At 45.6% G+C, this 22,445-nt stretch overlaps 1 protein-coding gene across 1 annotated transcript in view; it reads left to right on the top strand.

Moving 5' to 3' along the window:
- Positions 1 to 387: 387 nt before the first annotated feature.
- The window catches only part of SCN5A (sodium voltage-gated channel alpha subunit 5), a 227,032-nt gene continuing 204,974 nt past the window's right edge, over positions 388 to 22,445 (top strand). The window contains exon 1 of the mRNA XM_075419829.1: positions 388 to 486. The gene's annotated coding sequence lies outside the window, so the exon portion shown is untranslated. The remainder of the gene's footprint in view (positions 487 to 22,445) is intronic.

Below are 22,445 nucleotides of genomic sequence, written 5' to 3'. Positions count from 1 at the left end.
CCCTATCCCCCCCTTCTTCCCAGCCCTCCCCATCCCCCCTTCCTCCCCCCCTCCTCCTTTCCCACCCTTTCCCCTTCCCCACCCCTGCCTATCCTTCCTCCCCATCCCTCCCCCGTCCCGCCCTCCTCCCACCCTTCCTCCCTCCTTGTTCCCCACCCCTCCCTCCTCCCTTCCTCTCCTCCCCGCCCACCACTCGCTCCCCACCCCGGCACCGCCGGAAGAGGGCGCTGCGGGCCCGCCCGGGCGGTGCGGGAGGTGCGGGGCGGGCGGTGCCGCCGTCCCGCCCCCCGCCCGCCCCCGCGCCCGGCCCGGGCAGCGCTCCCGCGGCAGCGGCAGACCCTGCGCGGCGGCTCCGAGCCATGAGCCCTCCGCGCCCCGCTCCGGGCCCTTCCCGCGGGACGGTGCCGCTCGGGGGCTAAAACTCTGTGGATACAATGGAGTGGCTCTGGGACTCTTGGTTTAGCAGGAAAAATTAAATAAACCGATGTAAGTTCCTCTTTTTTGTTTGCTTCTTAATAAAATTAATAATAAGAATAGTAATAACAAAGGAGCCAAAAAGACGTCCGGTTCCGAGCGCGTCGTGGAGGAGGAATTGGCACTGCCGGGGTTTTCCCCTTCCCCGAAGTTTCCCCCGAGGCGGGGGGAGCGGCGGCAGCGCGGCCGTCCCGTCCGGGCAGGCTGCCGGGGGCTGCGGGAGAGAGGAGCTGGCTCCGCAAGGCTTGCGCCGGGGAGTAAAAGTGGAGGATGTAGGTAGAGAGAGAGATTTTTTGCTGTCGAAGGGTAACTCCGGCGGGGGAATCGGTCTGGTTTCCGTCTCATTTCTGCACCCAGAAGTGCCGGAAAGAAAGAACAACACAGAAAATAGTCTGCAGATCCTTCGGTTAATGTCATGTGGCGTCGGATGTGTCGGAGTGGAGATTTAGTGGCACGTTTTGAAGGGAAGAAATGAGCTGGAATGGGTATTTCTGCGGTGGCAGGGAAAATGTATCAATCTCCTGTATCGTGAGAATAGTACTGGTATTACTTGTTGTAAGAACTGACATATTTTAAGTATATATCTTAACGGCACCACTCACCTCAGAGCTGTTTGTAGAATACCCCTGCTTAAAACATTTGGAGTTTTTACTGGCACAAATTAAAAACTCATCTTGGCTTATGCAAATAAAAGAAAAACGGGAAGAGCTGTGCTGCACTCTGGCAAGGTGATCGTGATTTTATCGAGGCAGCCCCGAGGGGAACAGTGACATACTGGGAGCGCTGCAAGAGACAACGAAAGCTAAATTAAAGCAAAACTTCTGCAACTGAAGTGTGGCTGCAATGGGAATAAATCAGACCTTTTAATTTTTTTTTTTTCCTGGAGATTTGGCTGAGGAGGTGGAGGTGAGCTTCTAGGAAGCGGAGAAACACCCGAGCCACGCACACCTATGGCAACAGGTCTCGTTTTGCCTGGGAAGGATAAGCTGAGCTTTGTCAGGGCTTGAGCCGAGCCTTTCCAGTTGTAACTGGGGCAGCCACTGATCCCGCAGACGGGCATCGGATCCGGAGCTGGTGGCCCCGATTTCTCCCACCGCCGGGTTGGCGAGCAGCTCTTCCCGAAATACAGGGCGGATGGCGGAATAAACGCGATGGTTCAAAGAGGATTTGTCAATACTAAAAATAAACAGGCCCGCAGATGTGTCCCGGAGGGTCATGTCCAGGCGCAGCGTTTTCCGGGCCGATGGGCCGATTTCGGAGATTTTGTGTCTGCGTGTCCTGTCCAAGGTGCTGAAGTTCATTTTGCTGCGATTTCCCAGGATTTCGGGGCTTTGCGGAAGTGATCTTGGAGACTTGCTTTCGTTTGAAACTGGGGTGGGGGTTCCCCCCCGGGTGGCACGAAGAGAAAGCAGGGATGTGTTTTCCGACACGTATATTTGATCCGTCCTTTTGGCGTGGGAAAGCAGGCCAGGTGGAGCTGCAGATGGATCTGGCAGATCCTATAAGCTTTTGGTGGCGGAGAATTGGAAAGGTCAGAGCTGTGAGGCAGCGAGGAGAGAAACCCCCTTATGCTAATGCACCAAGGAAGTTGTGGTTTTGAGAATATCGCTGCTGTTTGTTTGAGTATGTTGCCTCTGATGAGATATCTGGTTCTGAAAAAGTGGAGAGGAACCCAGTGTCAGGATGGGATGGGAGTGATGCTGGTGGGATTGCTGTGATGTCCACTGATTCTGGTAATTTTTTGTTTTGTTTTGGTTTGGTTTCTTGGTGTAGCCTTTTCAAATGGCAAACACGGTTGACAGAGAGCTTCAGAAACAGAGGGTCGTTAAGAAAAAAGCATGTGTTTTGGGGGCAAGTGTCTCAACATTTAAGCAATAGAAGCCTGTCCTGCAAGTTGTGACATTTTTAGATTAATGTGCCAAAAGGTCTCAGCCTTGAGTAGTGGAGTTTATGTAACCTTTAGTATGAGGCAGAACACAGTATTGCCAGAAATAATCATAGATAAATAAGTTACTTAACTTGTACGTGATTGGATTTCGAAGTTGTAGCATGGTTTTTCTCAGTTCTTGACTCTCATTCTGAATCCATTTATAGTACAGTTTTGTACTTCTGTCTGAGAGTCTCAAAGGGTTTTACAAACTCAGAGGATCAGATTTTAATGCCTGTGTTTGCACGGAGAAGTAGTTTGTGCTGTGAGGAGTCCCGCAGATTTAAAGCATCCAAAAACTCTGTACAGTGTGGTAGAGAACTGATACTGTTTCATACCCTCAATCATTCGTCAGAGCTCACGAAGGTATTCAGTTGCATCATTGGGTATGTAGCCTAAATACCTTGACCATGAAGGGTGTATGTAGACCATGAGGCTTCCTGACTCTGAATGACAGCTTATGGGTACAGACTTTAAGACTGCCTCAGAGTTGAAAGCATTACATTCCTGGCTTGAATCAGAAACTGGACTCACTTCTCGCTATGATGGACTAACACCTGTGACACCAGCTGACACCTCCCAGGACTTTTACAGGCTACAGAGAATAGTTAAGTAGTTGCTGTGTTCTTGATTTAAATGTGTGGTCAAAATTATATTTTAAAATGTAATGATAGGAAATGATGTCCTGATAGGCATAGGAGATTTATGAAAGATAGCTAGCTTTAATTTCTTTTGAAAATCCTAGTTATTATATTAGACAGGGATGGATGATTTCTTCTTTTCCCTTTTTTCCCTTTTTTCCCTTTTTTCCCTTTTTTCCCTCTTCCCCTCTTCCCTTCTTCCCTTCTTCCCTTTTGTATCTTGAAGGAATGCTCTGCGCATGTATGTGAGGAAAGAACATTTTAGGTTGTACATTAAAGCCTGTAGGGTGGTCATTCAGAAATCCTGGTCATGCTTTTCAGAAGGAACAGGTTATTACGTGTTGTCACTTCAGATGCCTTAGTTATTGGAAGCTCAATTTGAAAAATATATAGAAAAGACCTGTTGTTTTCGGAGGGCGGGTGCTCAGCTCTTCCTGAAAATTACTACCTTGTAAGTTGTCTCCAACTGTCCTTAAGAATTACTTTGGAAAATTATAGCTCTGATAGTTAAAAGGTGACAACAAATAATTTCTCAGTTCTGTTAAATAAAACTCAGCTATCACAGAAGCAGCATCGCTCTTAAATATATCCTTGAATTTTCTGCTTTGTGTTTACATGCTGTCTTGAGGTAGGACCTTAGTCACAGTATGAAACAATTTATATCTGAAAATCTGTCATTGCTTCTCACTTTGACTGTCTAACTTGGAGGAAAATACATGAATCCAGCCAGATATATTCTTGTTTGCTTATAGTGAATATCTTTTCCACAGTGTCATGTATAACTGCAAACAGTTCAGATAAAGTTGTGTTTATTTATCTTTCGAATGCCATTGCCCCTATGAACATCTACCAAAAGAAAACCCCGGTTACACTTCTATCGATCTGGGTTTATTATTTACTCTGCAAACCAAATTGATGAGCCCACTTTGACCCGGCTCTGTCTCTTTGGGTTTCTCTTGCAAAGTGACAGTTTCTAAATCAGGAAGGAAATCAGGTCACATTTCTGGCTCTGCAGGATTTATCTCATTGCTCTTCTTTCAAAGTAATTAGAGTTACTAATAATGAGGGAAAGAAAACTTTTCCAGAACTGGAATGTCCCTAACCCCTCTCTCCTTCTTGCGGTTTTTGTGTCACCGAAGAGATCCAGGTAGTTCGGAAAGTTTGTTGTGGAGGATCCATTTGCTCCGTTATACGGACAGTGACTCCCTTTAAATGTAGCTGCAAGGTGTTGTGGTCACCCTTACAGAGATACCTTGTTTCCTGTGAACATCTCCTTATTTATTTCCCACTCATTCCGTTGTGGTGTTACTGGGACAGCTGCGGGCTGCCCGGTTGCAGTGGGTGAGATCCCACTGTGCAGCTGCTCAGATTTCAGCCTGGGAGAAGAATGAAGAGGCATTTACTGAAATTATCCCCCATCCCGGTCCCCAAGGAGGCTGGGAACAAAGTGGGCACACTGGTTTTGTTAAATTCGTGTAGTACCAGCTGTCATGAGTGCTGTTTGTACCTCTCCTTTTTAGGCTTCTTACCAGTCCAGGTTCATGGAGGCATATTCCCAGGAAAGATAGCAAATGAGCCACAGAAATTCCCTCTTCTAACACGCCCACCTTTAAGGAGGTGCAGCTTGGTGTCTTGTGAGGAGGTCACCTTGCAAAACTTGTGTGTGCAACATTTTCATTGATTTCAAAAGATCCTTTATCTTTCATGGCAAAAACATGCCTCCCTGCTCTTAGTAACCAACAAAGCCTTTTAAAGTCATAATTCTGCATGACAAGAATGGCTTGGTTTTTATTTCTAATCATAATATTGCAAGAGCTTTTTAAGTGTAGCCATATCATGCATCAAATAATAACATTGTACCAAAACATGAAGAAAAATTAAAATTCTATTAATCCCTGAGTTTTCCCTTTGCCTTTTTAAATTTAATTTTAAAATGAGAAGGTTTCTTTTTTTATCTTGGAAAAAGTAATTCAATTCTTTAACAGTTTATTTATTTCATCTTGAATTGAACTTTCCTTATTCACTAAACTTCTGCTGAAGAGGCTTTCTGCTGCAATGATGAGAGCCCTACCAACAGGTTATAGACCGTTTTGAAAGCTTGCTGAGTTCCTAAGGTACTGAAACTGCTCTGCATCCAAGTCATCGCTTAAAAGATATCTGCAGGTTGTGCTTTACTAACTTTAATCCAACTCCAGTATTAGTATGGGATATTTAAAAAGTCTTACTGACGTCAGATTCATTTTTAAATGTATAAAAGTTAGGTAACTGAACACAGACCATGGGCACGAGGAAGGTGTTAGAAGCAAGGAGTCTCTTTCCGTGTTCATGGCATCTGCAGGCTGATTTTGAGTAAAAGATCAGATTTTGGGATTTTGCGGTGGGGGTCTTGGGAGGAGGAACTTGTTTGAGGGATTTTCTCTTCTTAAACGCTTTAGAGAAACTTGCAAGATCTCTGCAATAGGACGTTATGGAAAAACTTGCCTGTGGACATAATCTTTCAAGACCTGTTGGGTTGAGATGGATTAGTTATTAACTTTTTAGGCCAAAATCCATTCTCAAAGACTGTATTATTTATGAAGTGATTTTTCCAAGATTCTTTTTCTTCTCATAATGAAATGGTCACTTTATCCACAGAAATGGATGGTTTTGTTAGTGTCTGGGTGGTTGAATGTGCCACTGTTCCTCCCGGCTGGTTTACAGCATGCCGGGTCCAAGGAGCTCTGTGTGCACCACAGCTCTGCCTTTACAGAACCTTGGTCCTGGGTGATCGAAACAGGACAGCACAGAGGGATCTTTTCTAGCTATTTTAAGTGAGCAGAAATTCACCCCTGTAGGAGCCAGCTCAGATTTGATGCCCCGCTGCCAGCCTATTTCAGCCGTCTGAGGAACATCTCTGCTGCCGGGCCATGCAAGGGCAGACACTGCCTCTGGGAAATCCTGAGAAACATGAACTTTAAAAAAAGTGATGATTAAATAAACAAAAAAAAAGTCACCATCTTATAAAGCTTGTAAAGAGGAGCAGCTCTGTGATGAGGTTTTTGTTTTTACCCACGATAGAGCCACCAAGAGTGGGCATGGGGCTATGGAGAGAAATGTTGGAGGAGGCTTTTGGTGGTGGAAGGAAGCTCTGCGAGCCGCTACCCCACTGGAGATGCAGCCCAAGCCCCTGAACGGGGATGGGGGTGGAAGGGAAGGGCAAAATGAGAGGGTTTAAACTCAGACCGAACAGCCCTGAAACGCGTCGTTGAAGTACTACAGCCTGACCCGCAGACAGGCATTCACTGTTGTCTGAGGCCTGACATGTTAGTAGCTGTTACATAATGCACAATTATAAACTCACACTAAAGCCTCTTTAAAATACCTGCCTGATTATAACAGAGTAATTATGCCACGTTTAATGGAGCTAGGTGCAGCGGCGAAGGGACCCTCTCCCTGCCATGTCGGATGCAGCCGACGGTGCCATCCTCTTGGCCCGGGGAAGTCCTAAACCCTACAAAGCCCCCCTCGGTTTTGTGTCTGCTCCCCGCTTCTCGCGTTTCAGGGGTTGTCCTCTCCTTCCGGACGAGGGGTTCTGGCCACCGCTGCTCCCCATATTAGTACAGCCAGTGAGATGGCGTGACGCAGCCGCCCTCTATCCCTCTCCGGGGCCGAGCACATCGTCTCCGTTGCCTCCCCAACCCGATTTCCAGCCTCAGACATCGAGCTATGCATGGCTCCCGTGCTGCTGGAGGGGCTGGAGGCATTGCCAGCCGTGTCTGCAGCAAGAGGGTCTGGAAAGCAATGCAAGTATCTTAAGAATATTTTTTTTTCCCTCCTCTTTATCTCTTTTCAACCATGTTTCACGTCGAGAGGTCGAATCTCCCTCGACATGTGTGTGTAATTCTCATTCACGTGAGCGCAGGGGCTGCTGCCGGTGTGTGCTGCTTGTCTCTTAGGAAATAGCCCCTTCGGAGTCGCAGTGCGTGGCAAAGTTCCCCCGGTTTGCTGAAGTCCTGGTAGCTCTTGTCTCCCCTGTATCCGTCAGAGGGATGAATCCTGCTCTTGGCTCTGCCAGCGTAAATCCAAATCGATTTGTTTGACTTTGGTGGAGCTAATCCAGATTTACACAGCCCTTTCCCTGAGGACTTCCCCATTTTTTTTTCTCTGCTGTAGGTGACAGCTAGCAGGCCAATGTCAAAATACATCTGATATAGTCAGATTCCCTGTCTCCAACCATTAATTGTTCCCTGGCAAAAGTTTCTGAGGAAGAGTGGCTCTGTTTGAAAACAATATACAAATTCGGTTGCTAATTTTAGAAAGTAAGGGGGATTTTTTTCCCCTCTTGTGGAAACTTAATATAATTTGAAAGGTAATGTACAAAGGTTTAAATATAGCATGCAATTATATAATGCATATGAATAGTTTCTCTCATTTTTAACATGTTTAGTTTATTTTTCCATCTTTCTCACCAGACAGCTGTTAGATAAAGAGAGAAAAGTAAATAGTTGTTATGAAACTGTACGTCATAGCTTAAAAGGAAAAAAAAAGTAATCACCATATGAATACAGGAAGAAAAAGGCAGAATAAATCCTCTCTTTGCTTTTCCCCCTTTTCCCATCCTTTCTTGATACTTCTGCAGTCGTACTTTAGCTAAAGAAGTACTTCAGTGCTTTAGTTTAGAACAAATTTCATGTAGGTCCGTTGTGCTCCTGTTCCTGCTGGATTCAGGCAGCTTTGAATTGAAGCTCTGAATTCTCCATAGGAAGATGAAATTGGAGTAGAAACTTTCCTAGGGAAGTCTCTGAGTTCTAGGGTTCCATTGCCCGTAGTGGCAGTTTAGGTTGTTACATTGAGTTTGCTTTTCTGTGAAGTTGCTTAAACTTGACAATCCCCAAAAGTTTTGTTGTGATCAGAGTGTCTGAACAAGCATCTGCAAGGTGTATAGATGTCCTTCTGCCTGCCCAGGGTGGCTTGGAGAACTTGCTTTCTCCTGTAGCTGTGAAATGAAGCGCTGCTCCTCATGTGTTGTTAGATCTGTGAAAATTTGTTCTTTTTGTTAAAGGATTCCTCCAGCTTTCCCCAGATTTTCCCCATTTTGTGAATCCTGAGCAGTGCTGGACTGGCAGGTCTTGCTCTGTGTGTTTTGAGCGGAATAGTTGGGACCCAGCGAAGCTCTCTGCTTTTCAGGTGCTTCTCAGGGGAGGATAAAAACAACCAAAACTACTCCACTGGCTCACACGTTACCTTTTATAGAGAGATATGGAGAATGGCAAAAAAGGCCCCCAAAATAATAATGTATTAATAATAATAATAATGATACTAACAATAACAGTGATAATAATAATAATAGACCTGGTGATTCTGCACTCCTGGGAACAGTGAAAGTGGCTGAATACGAGGTTATCATCTGAAAACACTGAAAGATTCTGGGCTGTGGTTTTCTTTTATTAATTAGCTTAAAGTGATGTTCAGAACCTGAAACCAAGGCTTTTAGACACATCTCTGGTGCCTAATTCTGCTCGCTGTCTCATAACACGGTGAATCAGGAGACTGTTTATTGAAGTCAGTGATGCAGCGTCGATGTAAAAGCAACAGAAGGGAGATGGAGGATTTGTTTACGAGCATAAAAGTCCCCTGGACAGTTTAACACTAACAGTGAAAATTACTGAATAGCTGCAGAACACAGAGCTTAAATGTAGCTGAAATAAGTTTTCTGGAACATTTCCAGAACTATTTTAAGGGCCTGATCCAGAGCCTGGTGGAGCCAAAGGTAAAGCTCCTTTTGACTTCTTTGCATCTGGCATTACACTTTGAAACATTGTTCCCTCCCTGGAATTATTTACAGCTGTCTTTTCGGTGTTTTTTGGTTAACTGTTAGGCCAGATATAATGTCTTTTGTATTCATTTAGTGCTTGGATTTGTTAAATATAAGAAGGAAGTAGCATAATTACTTTCTTGCACGGGAAATTCTAATTTTCTATGTATTTAGTCATTCCTTGAACAAGTCATAGAAAATCATCTTTTATTGCCTGGTTTCTCAATGGGTTTACCATTGCTCTCACTGCATCTTTGTCCGGTCCAGTAGTTTCTGAACCCACTGGACAATTTCACGTGGAGGTTCAGGACTAAAAGATATTTGGGTTTTGCAAGCACTGTCAAGGGATGTTCCTGCATAGAGCCTAAAGAGGCTCAAAAGAACGTTGTACGTGAGAAAGTGACTCTAGGGTGACTCAGCCACGCTACGGCACAGCAATGAATCCGCCAGAGATTCTCTGGGGAGCAGATAACTTCTGTAATGTGGGTTGTTCACAGAATTTTTATGTGTTATACCATATTGTATTTTATGTTTAGTGCCCCATTGCTACGCTGATGACTGCTTAACCTACATCAACTAGGTTCATGAGCTCAGGTAATGCCAGGCGAAGGCAGTAATTGTGTAATTTTAAAGGGAGCGGGGAGACAAAGCCCTGGGATTTCAGCCCCTTTTGAAATCACCCCTGAAAAGGTTCCATCATATGGATTTAGTGCCCGATCCAGACCTGCCAAAGATCCCTGTTGGCTTCAGGAGGCTGTGGATAGGTCTACACGTGCTGTCTACTGAGGAACTGTTGTCAGGAGTCAGGGATCAAAGGTGCCCCCAACCGTGAGAGAGCCCGTGGTTCTGTCAAAAGACTGGAGGAGGTGAAAGAGGGATAAAATTGATGTCCCAGAGGACCACGGCCCTTCCTCTACCCTAATCCTGTCCCGGACCCTGCTGCAGCTGGGTCTCCCTGCGTGCGTGGAGGACGTTTGACTGTACTGGCACTGCTGCCCACTTATGCACATCAGATATGGATTAATATATGCACACATATATGCATCTATATATAAACTGTATATTTAATTTATATATGCATATATATATATATACACATATTTATATAAAAAAACAAATCAGGAAGGAAGGAGGAATATTGAAAATGCAATTTCCAGCTCCACCAGTTGTATAATTCCCATTTTGCTGGGGACTGGCATCTCTGAGGTGTCAGATGGGACATGTGCGCAGCTGTTGTAAGGATCTGGTGTGAACCAGGATGGCAGGCAGCAGGGGATACGCTGAGGATACCCCCCTCCATGTCCGCCCTTGCAGCGAGGCTGCGGCTATTTCTCCCCCAGCCCTTGCCCTGACCATCGCTGAGACTGGTACGAGGAAGGGAAAATGGAGGGTGTCCCTGACCCCGGTAATCCCCAGCTGCCACTGAGCCTCCCGGGAGGCACCCGCGGCCAACGCAGATTAACACAGCCCACAGCAGGGACTGGCCTGTGGCCAGCGTGGCCCCGGGATCAAAGAGCACGGAGGTGGCCGAAAGCCACCTTCGGGCCCCTCCTCCTCGCCCCACTCTGCAACAGCCTTTGCCTTCCCTCTGCAGATGGTTGCAGCTCAAAAGGGTTTTTCCCCTTTTATATTGCACAGCGTGTTTATGGCCATGTGCGCTTTCTGAGCTAATAATTGTGATATAGTCATCTTTATTAAGCATCTTGCTATGGGAGACACATGTGTGCGTGCTGGCTGCCTTTTTTCTTGTTGAACTGAAACAGGATCTTCTGACCCCAAACGATAAATCATGACGGTACGAGGCCGGGAACCATCATGAGGTTGTCACAGGCAGATCCAGTGCAGAGGCATGTAATGAGCTGTGCCCAGTTCTCTGCAGTGTTGTTGCTGGTCAAACCATCTCTAGAAGGAGAAGAGCAGGAGGGAACTAGGTTGAGGGAGGTTCTCCTTCCCCTCTACACTGCCCTAGTGAGGCCTCATCTGGAGTACTGTGTCCAGTTCTGGGCTCCCCAGTTCAAGAAAGATGAGGAGCTACTGGAGAGAGTCCAGCGGAGGGCTATGAGGATGAGGAGGCGACTGGAGCATCTCTCCTGTCAGGAAAGGCTGAGGGATCTGGGTTTGTTCAGCCTGAAGAAGAGAAGGCTGAGAGGGGACCTTATAAATGCTTATAAATATCTTAAGGGTGGGAGTCAGGAGGATGGGGCCAGACTCTTTTCGGTGGTGCTCAGCGACAGGACAAGGGGCAATGGGCACAAACTGAGGCACAGGAAGTTCCGTCTGAACATGAGGAAGAACTTCTTCACTCTGAGGGTGATGGAGCACTGGAACAAGTTGCCCAGGGAGGTTGTGGAGTCTCCTTCTCTGGAGAAATTCAAGACCCACCTGGACAAGGTCCTGTGCAGCCTGCTGTAGGAGACCCTGCTTCGGCAGGAGGGTTGGACTCGATGACCCACAGAGGTCCCTTCTAACCCCTACCATTCTGTGATTCTGTGATTCTGTTATTTTGGAGTTTAAGACGTCACAAGGAGCCAGGGAAAACACAGGCATGTGCACACCTAGCACTGAAAATGGTATATTTTAGTGGCAAGCTAGTGCCCTTGATTTGGTTTGCTGTGGGTGGCTAGCTAAGAAGTTTTATCTCTGTTAGAGAACTTGTTTTGGAGGGCTGTGTGTCTGCCAGGACCAGGAGGAAGGTATTTTAAAACGTGCTTTGGAGGGACCATCAGCATTGTCCCCATCAGCTCCAGTAGCCCTTGTGTCCCAAAATGCAGAAGGTATTTCCCCATGCGTAGGCGAGCCCTTTCAGGGAGGTTCCTCATCCACACTCCCCTAGGGCACCTTCATTTTCAGCTTCTCATCCCTGGGCCGACAGCAGCTTTGTAAAGCAGGGAGTGCTGCCATGGCCATACAGCTGCCAACAACCAGTCCCATCAGCCCCGTGGTTAATTTTCCAAGGTGGGGATTGTGCCAGCTGTACTGTTTTTACAGTGAGATGGTCCCTGGAGGTGGCCAAGGAGTAACATTGTCTTAACTTCTGTGAGTCTGTCGAGTTATCCCTCCCCAGTGTTAACCTGAAGTCCTGCTCAGGCAGGAAACAATCTGAGCAGTGACACATGGGGACATGCTCTTGCACAGGTGTTTTCTGCTCTCACTTCAGTGGATCAGGATCTCACCTTGAATGCAGAGCACCATCACTTCATGCTCATTTTAAATTGTGGCAGCTGAACATGCATAGTGGTTTGTGGGACCACATGGCCCAAAGCAGGACTGAAAATGCAGTACCTCAAAAGTTTGGATCTGTGGGATATAAAAGATGTTGCATATGTTCTTCCCAATGCCAGTCTGAAAGCTAGTTTTATAGTCATGGCTAGCTTTGCATATGCTTGAATGGTACATGATTTATTTCAGGAGGTTCCTGTAATGTTAATGAATGTGAAAGTTGTGATTAGCATGCGAGATTATTGCTTATAGCAACTACACAATGTATTAGGCTACCCATCAGTCTTGCTGTTGCAGCACTCTACAGAATTCAATAAGTCACATTATTTACACATTTGCCTTTAGGAGCTTTGGAAACTTTGCAAAATGTCTTATAATCTAGGCAATAGCTTTGCTAAAAAGCAAGTTAGCATCGTCGATTGCAGTTCTTCACTTTGATTACCGAACTGCACGCCAAAAATAAATTAAAAAAAAGGAAGAATAGAGTTCAATCTCTAATTGATTTTTGACTTGTCGTATCGAGTCAAAAGCAGAACCAATGCTTTCTGAAATGTTACTGATGTTCGGGAGCTTTGTAGAGCTGCATATGAGAGAAAGCATCAATAGCAGACTATAAGATCTCTTAATTTGGGCTTCATACAGAGTTTCAGGCACTTAAATGTCAAACTAAAGTTCAAGTGTTCATCAAAGTCCTGTGAGGATCTTCAATGTCAATGAAATTCCTATTAAAAACTGTCCTGTGAGGCTTTGCTACCTGTAAATGATGGTTCCTTGAACCAGAAATTGCACAGACTGTTGAAGCAAAGGCCTCCGCAGGATAACGGGATGGCTGGAGAGAGTTTCCGAGCGGGGAAAAACGGGGGAGCTGCCATGAGATCTGCCATGGGAGCCAAGATCTGCTGCTTCGCTTTGGCTGTGGGTCGGCTGGGGACAGCATCCCGGAGGGCAGGGACAGGCCGTGTGGCTCTGTTCTGTCCCTGCACCCCCAGAGAGGCGGGGGGGGAGCTCAGCACACAGCTCCCATGCTAAAGGTGGTGGAAACGTCTCTTCTCCAGAAGCGGGAGGTGAGGCAGGGACCCTCCAAGCGATGCTCGGCATCACCCTGGTAGTACCTCATTCCCGCTCCTCCAGCTTCAAAAATACCACCCGACTCCCTGCGCTGAGGCTGCGGCTTTGCTGGATGTTTTTCCCCGGACCGCCAGCCCTGTGCCTTTGCGGCGGGATGGAGGGAGGGGAGAGCTGAAGCAGAGGACAGCCTATTTTTAGGCTGACTGTCTCCCACTCCCTGGAAGGCTGGGTGCCAATTAGGTGGTGTCGCAGGGCGACGGCAGCTGGGCTGCGGCAGGCGGTGCAGCAGAAAAGGAGTGGAGATTTGAGCCATCTTTCTGCAGCGAGGGACCCTGAGCTGGTCCAGTTTTGCAGTAATGTTTATTTTTCATTGTCGCATCAGTTTATTTTTAACTGGATAGCTTTCTGGTCCCTCCCATCACATTTTATATCCGAGCTCCGTACGCACCATGTCGCATGGTGCTTTGAAGCCAAAATATGAGATTTCGACTTGTGCCTTTCGGTTCATTGGGTAGTGGGATTAAAAAAAAAAAAAAAAAAAAGCTATAAAATTTAGGCTCAACCCTATATTCTAGAGATTATAAAATTGTGAAGTAAAACTATGATCATCTACTCTGTCTCCAGAATAACAGAGGACTCCTCATAATCAGCATTGTTTGAGCTACAGTATATACCGCCTAGAGAACAGGAGCTGAGGGGGGTGGATTTTCCATCCTTCAGTCTTCGGTAAATTATCAGTCTTTTGTAAACCACAGGTAATTATTTTCTTAAAAGTGTGCACATTGCACCTAATTTGTATTTATTTTGTTCCAATTCTGGCCACTGGATTTCTTCTATCTTAGTCTGATAGACTGTGAAGTACTCTGTAATATGTGGAGTAGTGGTATTCTTGTAGCTGTGTTTGTCCAAGGGTGTTGGTATAGTGATTAACTCATCCCTTTACTTTCTTTTTGGTATGACTGAGCTCTCCGCAGCATTCACTGTGGGCCTGTTTTCCAGCCCATGAATGTCCTTAGTGACACTTCCCTAAACCTTTCTAATTTATCACCATAACCCTTGCATTTTCGACATCAGAACTGAAAATGCTCTACAGGAGTAATGTTCCCATCAAATTATATTACTGTCCTCTGAGCCCTGATTAACCCCTGCATCAGCTGTTCTGCTCTTTTGCCCAGAAAGAAGAGAGCCTACCAGTCACTCAGACCTTTCTGTTTGCTTGTATAAAATACTGCTGAGATTTTCTTCTGGTTCTTTACAGCAGTGTCCCACTACCTAGGAAAGCATCATTGGTATTCAGAGTACAAGACTTGGCCAAGTCTGTAGTAACTCTTGTGCGCAATTATCCTGACTTGTTGATTTAAAAAGTCTAGCTAAAGTAGCTGGTGTATATTGTAATTCTTTATCTCTCTTAAATTGGAAAGAATGTCATTCTCAGCATGTTATTGCTCCATTGTATGGATTTTTCCCCCAAGTACAGAACAGAAATATGTATTGAACAGTTCTGCCCTTTCTGTGGTGTTGTGCCTGACAGTACTTACAGGATACATTTTGTTCCTTATGTGTTTGATAAGTCCTGTCTGGTGCTTAAAAAGGCCAGCAATGTCTCTAGGTACAGTTTTCTCACTGTGTCTTTCTACTCTATCACTAGCACCAGAGTTACATGACTTCATTTTTTTAAAAGCATTTTGCACTACGGAATGCGTGCAGCATTTCTTTGCACCATGCAAGATATTTTGGTTGACACAGGATAGGAGGTAGAAACTTCTTTGAGCCCTTCCATGCCCAGGGAGTGTGACTGTACACTACATGGCCAACACGGGATTTGAAGGGTGACGCAGTAGGTGTTTGGAGAGAGCTGGGAAACTAGGAAAGGGAAAAGTCCCTGACATCTTGTTAGGGGTGAAATCCTTTCTCAGCAGAAAGCCTCAGCAAAACAGATCTGCTTCACATCACCAAAGGTTGATGCATCCCTTTTAATAAAGGACAGACTAAGAGGGGCTACAAGCCCCCAGCTCTCAATACAGAGCAGTTTTGTATGTGTTCCACATCAGATCACATGATGGCAACTATAAATACACTCTATTTCCCCCATGCAATGTGGCTGCAATATCATGCCACCTTCTTCTGTGTTTCTGCTCACAGGCCACATGTAACTGGGACTTAGGAAAATGATACCAGGGTCAAAACCAGAGTCATCATCCTACAGCCACTGCCTTTCTGCAGCCAAGCAGTAAATTGTTCCTCTCTCACTTCATCTTAAACTGGAGACTGCAACAAAATGGCGTTATTGTGATAGTCAGTGGACTCAGCACACTCTTGCTGGGCTGCAATAGTCAGGACTTTAGAAACCCTCTTCTCTATGGCAAAGCCCAGGCTGGGACATAAGGGTCAATGAGCCGAGTACGAAGGGTTATGAGGAGGAACGATAACTTCCCAAATCATGGCTGAATCCCTACAAGCCAGTGAGGTTTTCTACCATTTACTGAAAACATCAGAATTCAGTTTTTCAAACCCATTGATACTGAGGTCCTTTAGCGAGAGACGCAAGGCCTGCTGGCTTTGACTGAACATGAACTCTGGGCTAATGCATATTTATTTATTGTTATTTTCTGTTTCATGCTGCTGATCGTCCTAGATGCAGGGGAGGAAAAAGACTTTCAAGTTAGAAGATTTTTCATAAGCCTACAGCATAGCTGTACTTGGAATGCAAACTTTAATCAGTTATTTGCTGGAAAGAAGTGTAACAAAAATGCTGTCTCTGCTGCATTCATCCTAGTATCAGCTGTAGGATGGTGTCCCCTGGAAGAAAAATGGATTCTGTGTAAGGATTTTTGGCTCTTTGTAAGCATCTTGTGGCAGTCACATCTACCTTTCTTATGTTCCCTAAGAGTAATGATAAATATTAATAATAATGATAAACATATCTTGGTGGGAAATCTGTGCTTCACTGGCTTTACAGGGGAAGTAGAGTATTTTTAATTTTGAAAATTTCTAAAACTTCCTCTTGGATTCAAGTGTCTGCTTCAGTTCAGAAGCAGTCAGGTTCCTGTACTCTTGGTCAAAGGAGTGCCCTTAACCCCAAGCAGGCATTGCTCCTTCCAGAGCCTCAAAGCCTCCTGCCCCGTGAACCTTCCAGGCAGTCACACACCAAGTGGGAAGAAGCTCTGCTGCAAGAGCAGTGGTTTCTCTCTGTGGGTGATTGCATGAGCTGTCGAGGGTCCATAACATCCCTGTTGAGGGTCCATATCATCCCATTGTGCCCAAGGGACAGTCCCTGCCCCAAGAGCTTTTGCTGAGCACCTGAAAAATCACAGGCATCACGTATCACCACTGCTCATGTAAGTGGTTGCAGTAAAGAGCTACCAGAGGAGGCTATTTTTTTTTTTCAGGGCACAACTGGAGAGGCTACTTAGCATAGTTTTACTCACTACTAATGTGGTTTTATTGCTTCTAGGACCTGACCTACTAGTGTTGTGTGCTGCTGTGTTATGCACTATGGATGATTTTACTCATTTGGAGCTGGTCCAGGGATATCTAATGGGGCTCTGCACTGCATGACCTGGGTGTGCTCAGCATGACACCATCCCCTGAACTGGGAAAGCTGGTTTATCGCACCGCTGTGGACTTGGGGGAGTGAGGAATTAGGCCAGCAGCTCACCCTCCCTCATGCTGTGGTCTGGATCCTGCAGAGCACTGGGGAATGCCAGGGAGGGTTGGAGGGCTGGACACCTCTGTGGTCCCCATCACCGCATGAGGCCACAGGTTTGTCTTTTTGCTCCATTACAGACTCAATTTGTGTGTGTGCAGCTTCAGTCCGAGCACTGGTGTGCAGGGGATTTGGTGAGCAGTGAGTCATCCCCCACTGCTGCTAACGGGAAACCTGGCAGCATCCAAATTAGAAATGGACGAAGAATGGTTTCTCAGACTCACTCTTCCCGCTTTGCTAAGCCCGGGAGTCTTGCAGCCATGACTGCTCTGCTCCATCCCATCTTCTTCCTCCAACGGGCTGAGCTGCTAGGGGAGAGAGGAAGGATGAGGGAAAGGAAGGTGGATAAAAATGCAGAGTGCTGGTGAGGGAAAGCTCTCATTCATCCTGACTCATCACCAAGACCACCCCTTCTCTTATAATTGTTCCCATGGCCAAAATAATGGGTCTTAACTTTATCTGTAGCCATTTAAGCATTTACCTCAGAGGTACATTTAGTGATATAAATTATGGTTTATGTGTTTTGGTGTTGCTAGTTTCGGCCTTCTTTCCCATACTACAGCCTCAAATTGCTAAAGTAAACATATGCTGTTTATTGTGCTTTTCATGATTTCTTGACAGTTAAGAGCATTTTGCATTTGGAACTGTTTTCTGCTTTTTTTTTCTTGCCCATGCTTAAAATGTTGATCCAGGCAATAACATCTTGATTTTAAGGCCAGTTTTTTCCTGAGATGCTTAAATACAGATTGAGAAAACCTTCTTTTTGTAAATGGTGACTTTTATGCCTGAATAGCCCATAGGGACTTCGTCTGTATTTTGAAAATCTAAAGAGCTCTTCTTTGTCACCAAAGTAGCAATTTCATATTGGAAGTGGTAAAAATTTTGTATTATGGAGGTAAAAGCTTTGGATGACGATGTGATTTTATTGTGGGGTATTGCGAGCACAAACCACACGTGTTTAAGTCAAAGAAGATATTCACACATGCTGCTTTCCATTGTTTTTAAAAGTTATTTTTAAAGGGTAGGGCTTTGATTATCCAAACACTGCTTCTGGCTTTTACTGTCTGTGACGCTTCACTTGTTTCTCCAGGTGGGGAGAATGGGTGAAGTCACAAGACAGATTGAGCATGGGGCTAGAGGGATGGTCAGACAGAGCTTCTCAAAGACTGATCCAGTTGGGTTGGGAAGCTGTGCAGTTATTATCTGTTCAACCAGCCTTGAGGAAGCCTGGGCTGGGCTGAGATATCCTCCAAAGGAAAGGCTGCAACGGCTGAGGCGAAGGGAACCGTGATTTTGGAAGAGAGGGCCATCTCTCCAGGGAGGACAGCCTGTGTCTGCTTGAGAAAGGGATGCAGAGATCAATCTGAGAGTGATGTTTTCCTAGGGTGCTTTGGAGTCGCCTGAATGAGGTAGCAGGATGTGACAGCACTGCCAAACTGGAAAGTCCAGGGACTGGATCTCAATGAAGAGAAAATGAGATAGCTGCTACCTTAAATTAATTACTTTAGGAAAACGAAGGAAAAAAAATCCCCTGTGTTTATCTAGACAGCATCCTTCCACCACAGGGAGCACTGTTTTTATCATTTTACAGAGGCAGAGCTGAGGTTAAATTGCATGCCCAAAGTCCTGTAGAAACTGTACAGCAGAGAGTTGGCCCTGCAGCCTACACTAGCAAACAAATTTTTGGACTACCTGTTCAGACCTCCGCAGATAGCTTCATCATTCTCCTTCCAGTCCCAGGGGGCCTAATGAAGGATCTTCCACCCATAGCTCTGCAGAGTTTCTGTCTTCACTTCCACTCTTTTTTTTCTCCATGCATACCTCGAATTCTGCTTAGAAGAACTTTCCCCCCCACCTTGCTTTGGCTTCCTTCCAAGGAGGAGCACCTCCCACTCCAGGAGGCAGCACTGGATTCAGGCTTTTTGGGAGCAGGAGCTGTGCGTGAGCATGCCTTCTACAGTTCATCAGGTGTAGAGAGAGAGAGAGAGGAGGACAGCTTGTCTGGCTGTGTTCTCATATGACCTCAGATATTGCCTGGAGGTGCCTCTGACTCTGCACTGGTGCCATATGAACACAGAGTACCCGCGCTCTCACCATGTGCTTTGCTGAAGCAGGATGGCTAAATCATGCTGATTAGATGACCAAACATAAAAATGCTCTCCTCTTCAGGGATGCTGAATTTTTCAGTCAAGGTCTATGCTCCTCTCCAGTCCTCAAAATGGACCTCTACTGCAGGCCTGCCTAGCTTTTTTTCTGCGTGGAGTTTGCCATGCATATTGAGACCATGTGGTAGGAATAACAGAGTGTTCAAAGCGTGTCGGTGTGAGTGGTTCTGACCCTGATCCTAGCCCTGTATAGACTCTGAAAATGCAGACTCAACAAAACTGCTGAAAACGTGTTGGAGAGCTTAGCCATGAGTGTACAACTTCTGTAAAATATTTAAAAAGTAGTCAAAAAGGGGAAAAAGTTAAGAGCAAAAGGAGAAGAAATTGTGCTGCTAGTTCAGCAGAAAAAACAATTGTACCTGCTACTAGCAAGAACAACTTCATCATCTGATGTGTGGACTTATTCCAGCTTGTCACAACAAATACTGCACACCCAAGGCTATTTGTTGCATTATCAATAAACCAGTGAGCATAGGGAGCTGCAGCTCATGTTGGCACAGAAGCTAGGCACCAGTTACCAGCTGTGCAGACACACTACTGTTTAGCGAGTAGGAAAAATGGTGAAGACATGAAATGGCATCATGGTCACACTTTGTTTCCCACCTCCTCTGAATCGGGTGTTGATCAAGCCCAAGTGCTAAGTCAAGCCTCAAGTGGTAGTATTATCTCCTATTTTTCTTGGAGTACTTAAAAGACACCTATCACCCTGCAGCTGAGATTCACTTTGCTGTAGTTAAGATAGGACTAATCTTTATTCTAGGACTGGGCAGGGCACAACATCAGCTGTCTTCAGATCCCAAACAGCAGCTCAGAGAATAATCTAAGGAGAAACTTGTGTTCAGCTGTGAATGAATAGAAGGACATTATTTATCTCACTCTGAACTCAACCAGGATGAGGGCGAGAGGTTTTTCCCAATATGACTGAATTCCAGAGGTAGGATCTGTCCTCCAGACATAGCTTAGGTCCATCACAGAGAACTGCATCAGAGCAGCAGTACAGCTGGGGCTCAAATCTTTCTTTGAGTTTGTTTCCAAGGACTTTCACACTGAATGACACACGGGAGTGAATCAGCAGTCAGACGTGTGCGTATGCCACATGTAATGCACTCAGTTGGTCTGTTTTTTTCAGAAGGCAGATAGCCTCACGTTGCAGTTTGCTGGATTCTTAACGGAACAGTCTTTAAAGGTAGCTCCAAGCTGACTGTGTTGCAGTAGCGTAACATTGAAATTGCAGAGATCTGAATGAACTTGGTGAGAATTCCATTTTATAAAGGTATGTACATCTTGTACAACAATCATGTACAATCTTCTGGATACCTGAAATGAAAGAAAGGCACTCTTCTAGAGCACAGCCAGAAATAATCTCCCATGTTGCAAATGACCCAGAGGACATGTGCCAGAAAGGATAAGACGAGGAAGAAGAAAGCCCCCAGTACTCTTGTTAAAAGCACTTAAAAGTAGTTCTGTGCTAGACATCACTCTGAATTATCTTATCTGGGGTAAAATCACCTGGTTTTCATCAAGGTTCCTATCTGTTCCAGCAACTAGATGAACAGGGAGACAAGTGAGCTGCACCTTCTGGATAAGAATTGCAAAATGGAGTGTTATTGGCTTTCATGGTGGAATTATTTAACCAAGGTATACATAACTTTGAAACCCAGATTTTTCTCAGCAACTTGACCTGAACAAAGCTGTTCACAAAATAAAGGAATATGAGATGAGACTAATGGAGAAAGAGCAATTAGATGGACTATCCCGTGAGAAAAAAATTTGTAGCACTTGGCCTTCTGATGGCAGCCTTGACGCTGCCTTCAAGACAAGATTTTCAGGACATGCAGACAGTAAATCCTAATCACAGAAATGGGTACAGCAGATGTGCCCTTGAAAATCACAAGCCTGTTAATAACTGTGGGTTGATACATCAGAAGAGTGTCTACAGGCTGCCTGGGACGTGCTTATGTGGGCAGGAGAGAAGGATGGAGCACAAGGCACCTAGAGACCATGGAGACTCATCTTTTAGGCCTCCACTGACCAACCCACAAAAAGCAATTCCACCAAATCCAGTTTGGCCTCCCAGGCACCTAAATTGTATGTTGTCCTTCCAATTTTCAAAGCTACAAGCTCTGGTTTGTCTGTCAAGCGCTGATTTTGAGGTGAGAGCTGCTTCTAGAACCAGAGCTTGACCGGGACAGCAGCTTGGCTGTTGAGTGGGAAGATGACCTCCCGTTGTGGGCATAATTGCTACATTCCTTGACTGGGAGAGGAGCGGAGCAAGCCTGCCTGTGTAGGACTTACATGGAAATGGCATTTTTATGGGAATGTCTGAGATGCCTCTTACAGGCACCCAGTTAAACACTCCTCTCTGTCTGGCCACAGGCCAGCCTGGAGTTCTTTTGAACTTCTTGCCCTCCAGGCAGAATCTAGGGTTGAGTTTTCCTACTGACTTCCAGGATGCCAGGTCATTGCTAGCCACAGTGAAGACAGCCCAGCTGCCAGCATTGTTGCCCACAGTGCTGTGTGTATCTCTTTTGCCTTGGTAGCAGTTTTGCAGGCACATCCAAAGGCAGGCGTTGTTTTCCACGCTTTTTGTGGCACTGTGTCCATTGGCAGAGCTCCGTTTTTAGCAGGGTTAGAAATCGGACCACAGCTGGTAGCTAGGCAGTCTGCCAGTGTGCTGGGTCCATCAGCCATTTCTCATGATATATGGCAGCTGAGCTAGATTTTATTTTGTGGAAGCTTTGAAACATATTGAGCTTGCCATGTGGGAAAAAAGTTCTGTTAGACCTGTACTTGTCTGCATCCATTTACAGCAAGGGCACATGAGTTTGGGAGCATATTTCTGCTCCTGGCTTAAAACTTGCTTTCAACACATTGTGCATGTGTGCACAAGAACTCCTGTTAAGACACCAAGGTCCTGTTTCTCGGTGCAGATCTACTATGTGGTGCATGTAGTCAGGGAAATAAATCTAAGAGTGTGAGTAAATTCAGAGGCTGCTTTTGTGGCTCTCGTGTACCATATGCTGCTCTCGGCAGAGTAGGATTTCAGCCCAACAGTCAGGCTCCTGTGAGACTCTTTCACTGCTGCTCTGACGCCCTGGTCAGAGGCTTTGTGTGCAGTTACTACCCATGAACGAAAACGAGGACTGAGCACAGCCAAGGAGGCTGAACAGCTTCCATGGTCTCACTATTCTGCATGGTGCTGCTTTAAGGGCATGATTCATGTTATCAGTGTTAGTTTCCTTCTCTTTCTTCAGGAGCTAAATTTTAGACTTTTCTATTTCAAGGTGGAAGAGGATAAGAGAGGACACTGCAATATTAATCCCTGCACAGCCACACTGATTCTGCTCTTCTAAGGTTATTATCCTAAAACAGGAAAAATAAAGCTCCTGCTGCGTTGCGAGTAGCAAAACTAATTCAGCATCGTTTCCTGTGGACCTAGCTCATTTATCTT

The sequence above is a fragment of the Opisthocomus hoazin genome, chromosome 4 (genome assembly GCF_030867145.1).
Source record: "Opisthocomus hoazin isolate bOpiHoa1 chromosome 4, bOpiHoa1.hap1, whole genome shotgun sequence".
NCBI classification, from domain to species: Eukaryota; Metazoa; Chordata; class Aves; order Opisthocomiformes; family Opisthocomidae; genus Opisthocomus; species Opisthocomus hoazin.
The sequence above is the reverse complement of the archived record's forward strand: the minus strand, read 5'-3'. Positions and strand labels throughout refer to the sequence as shown.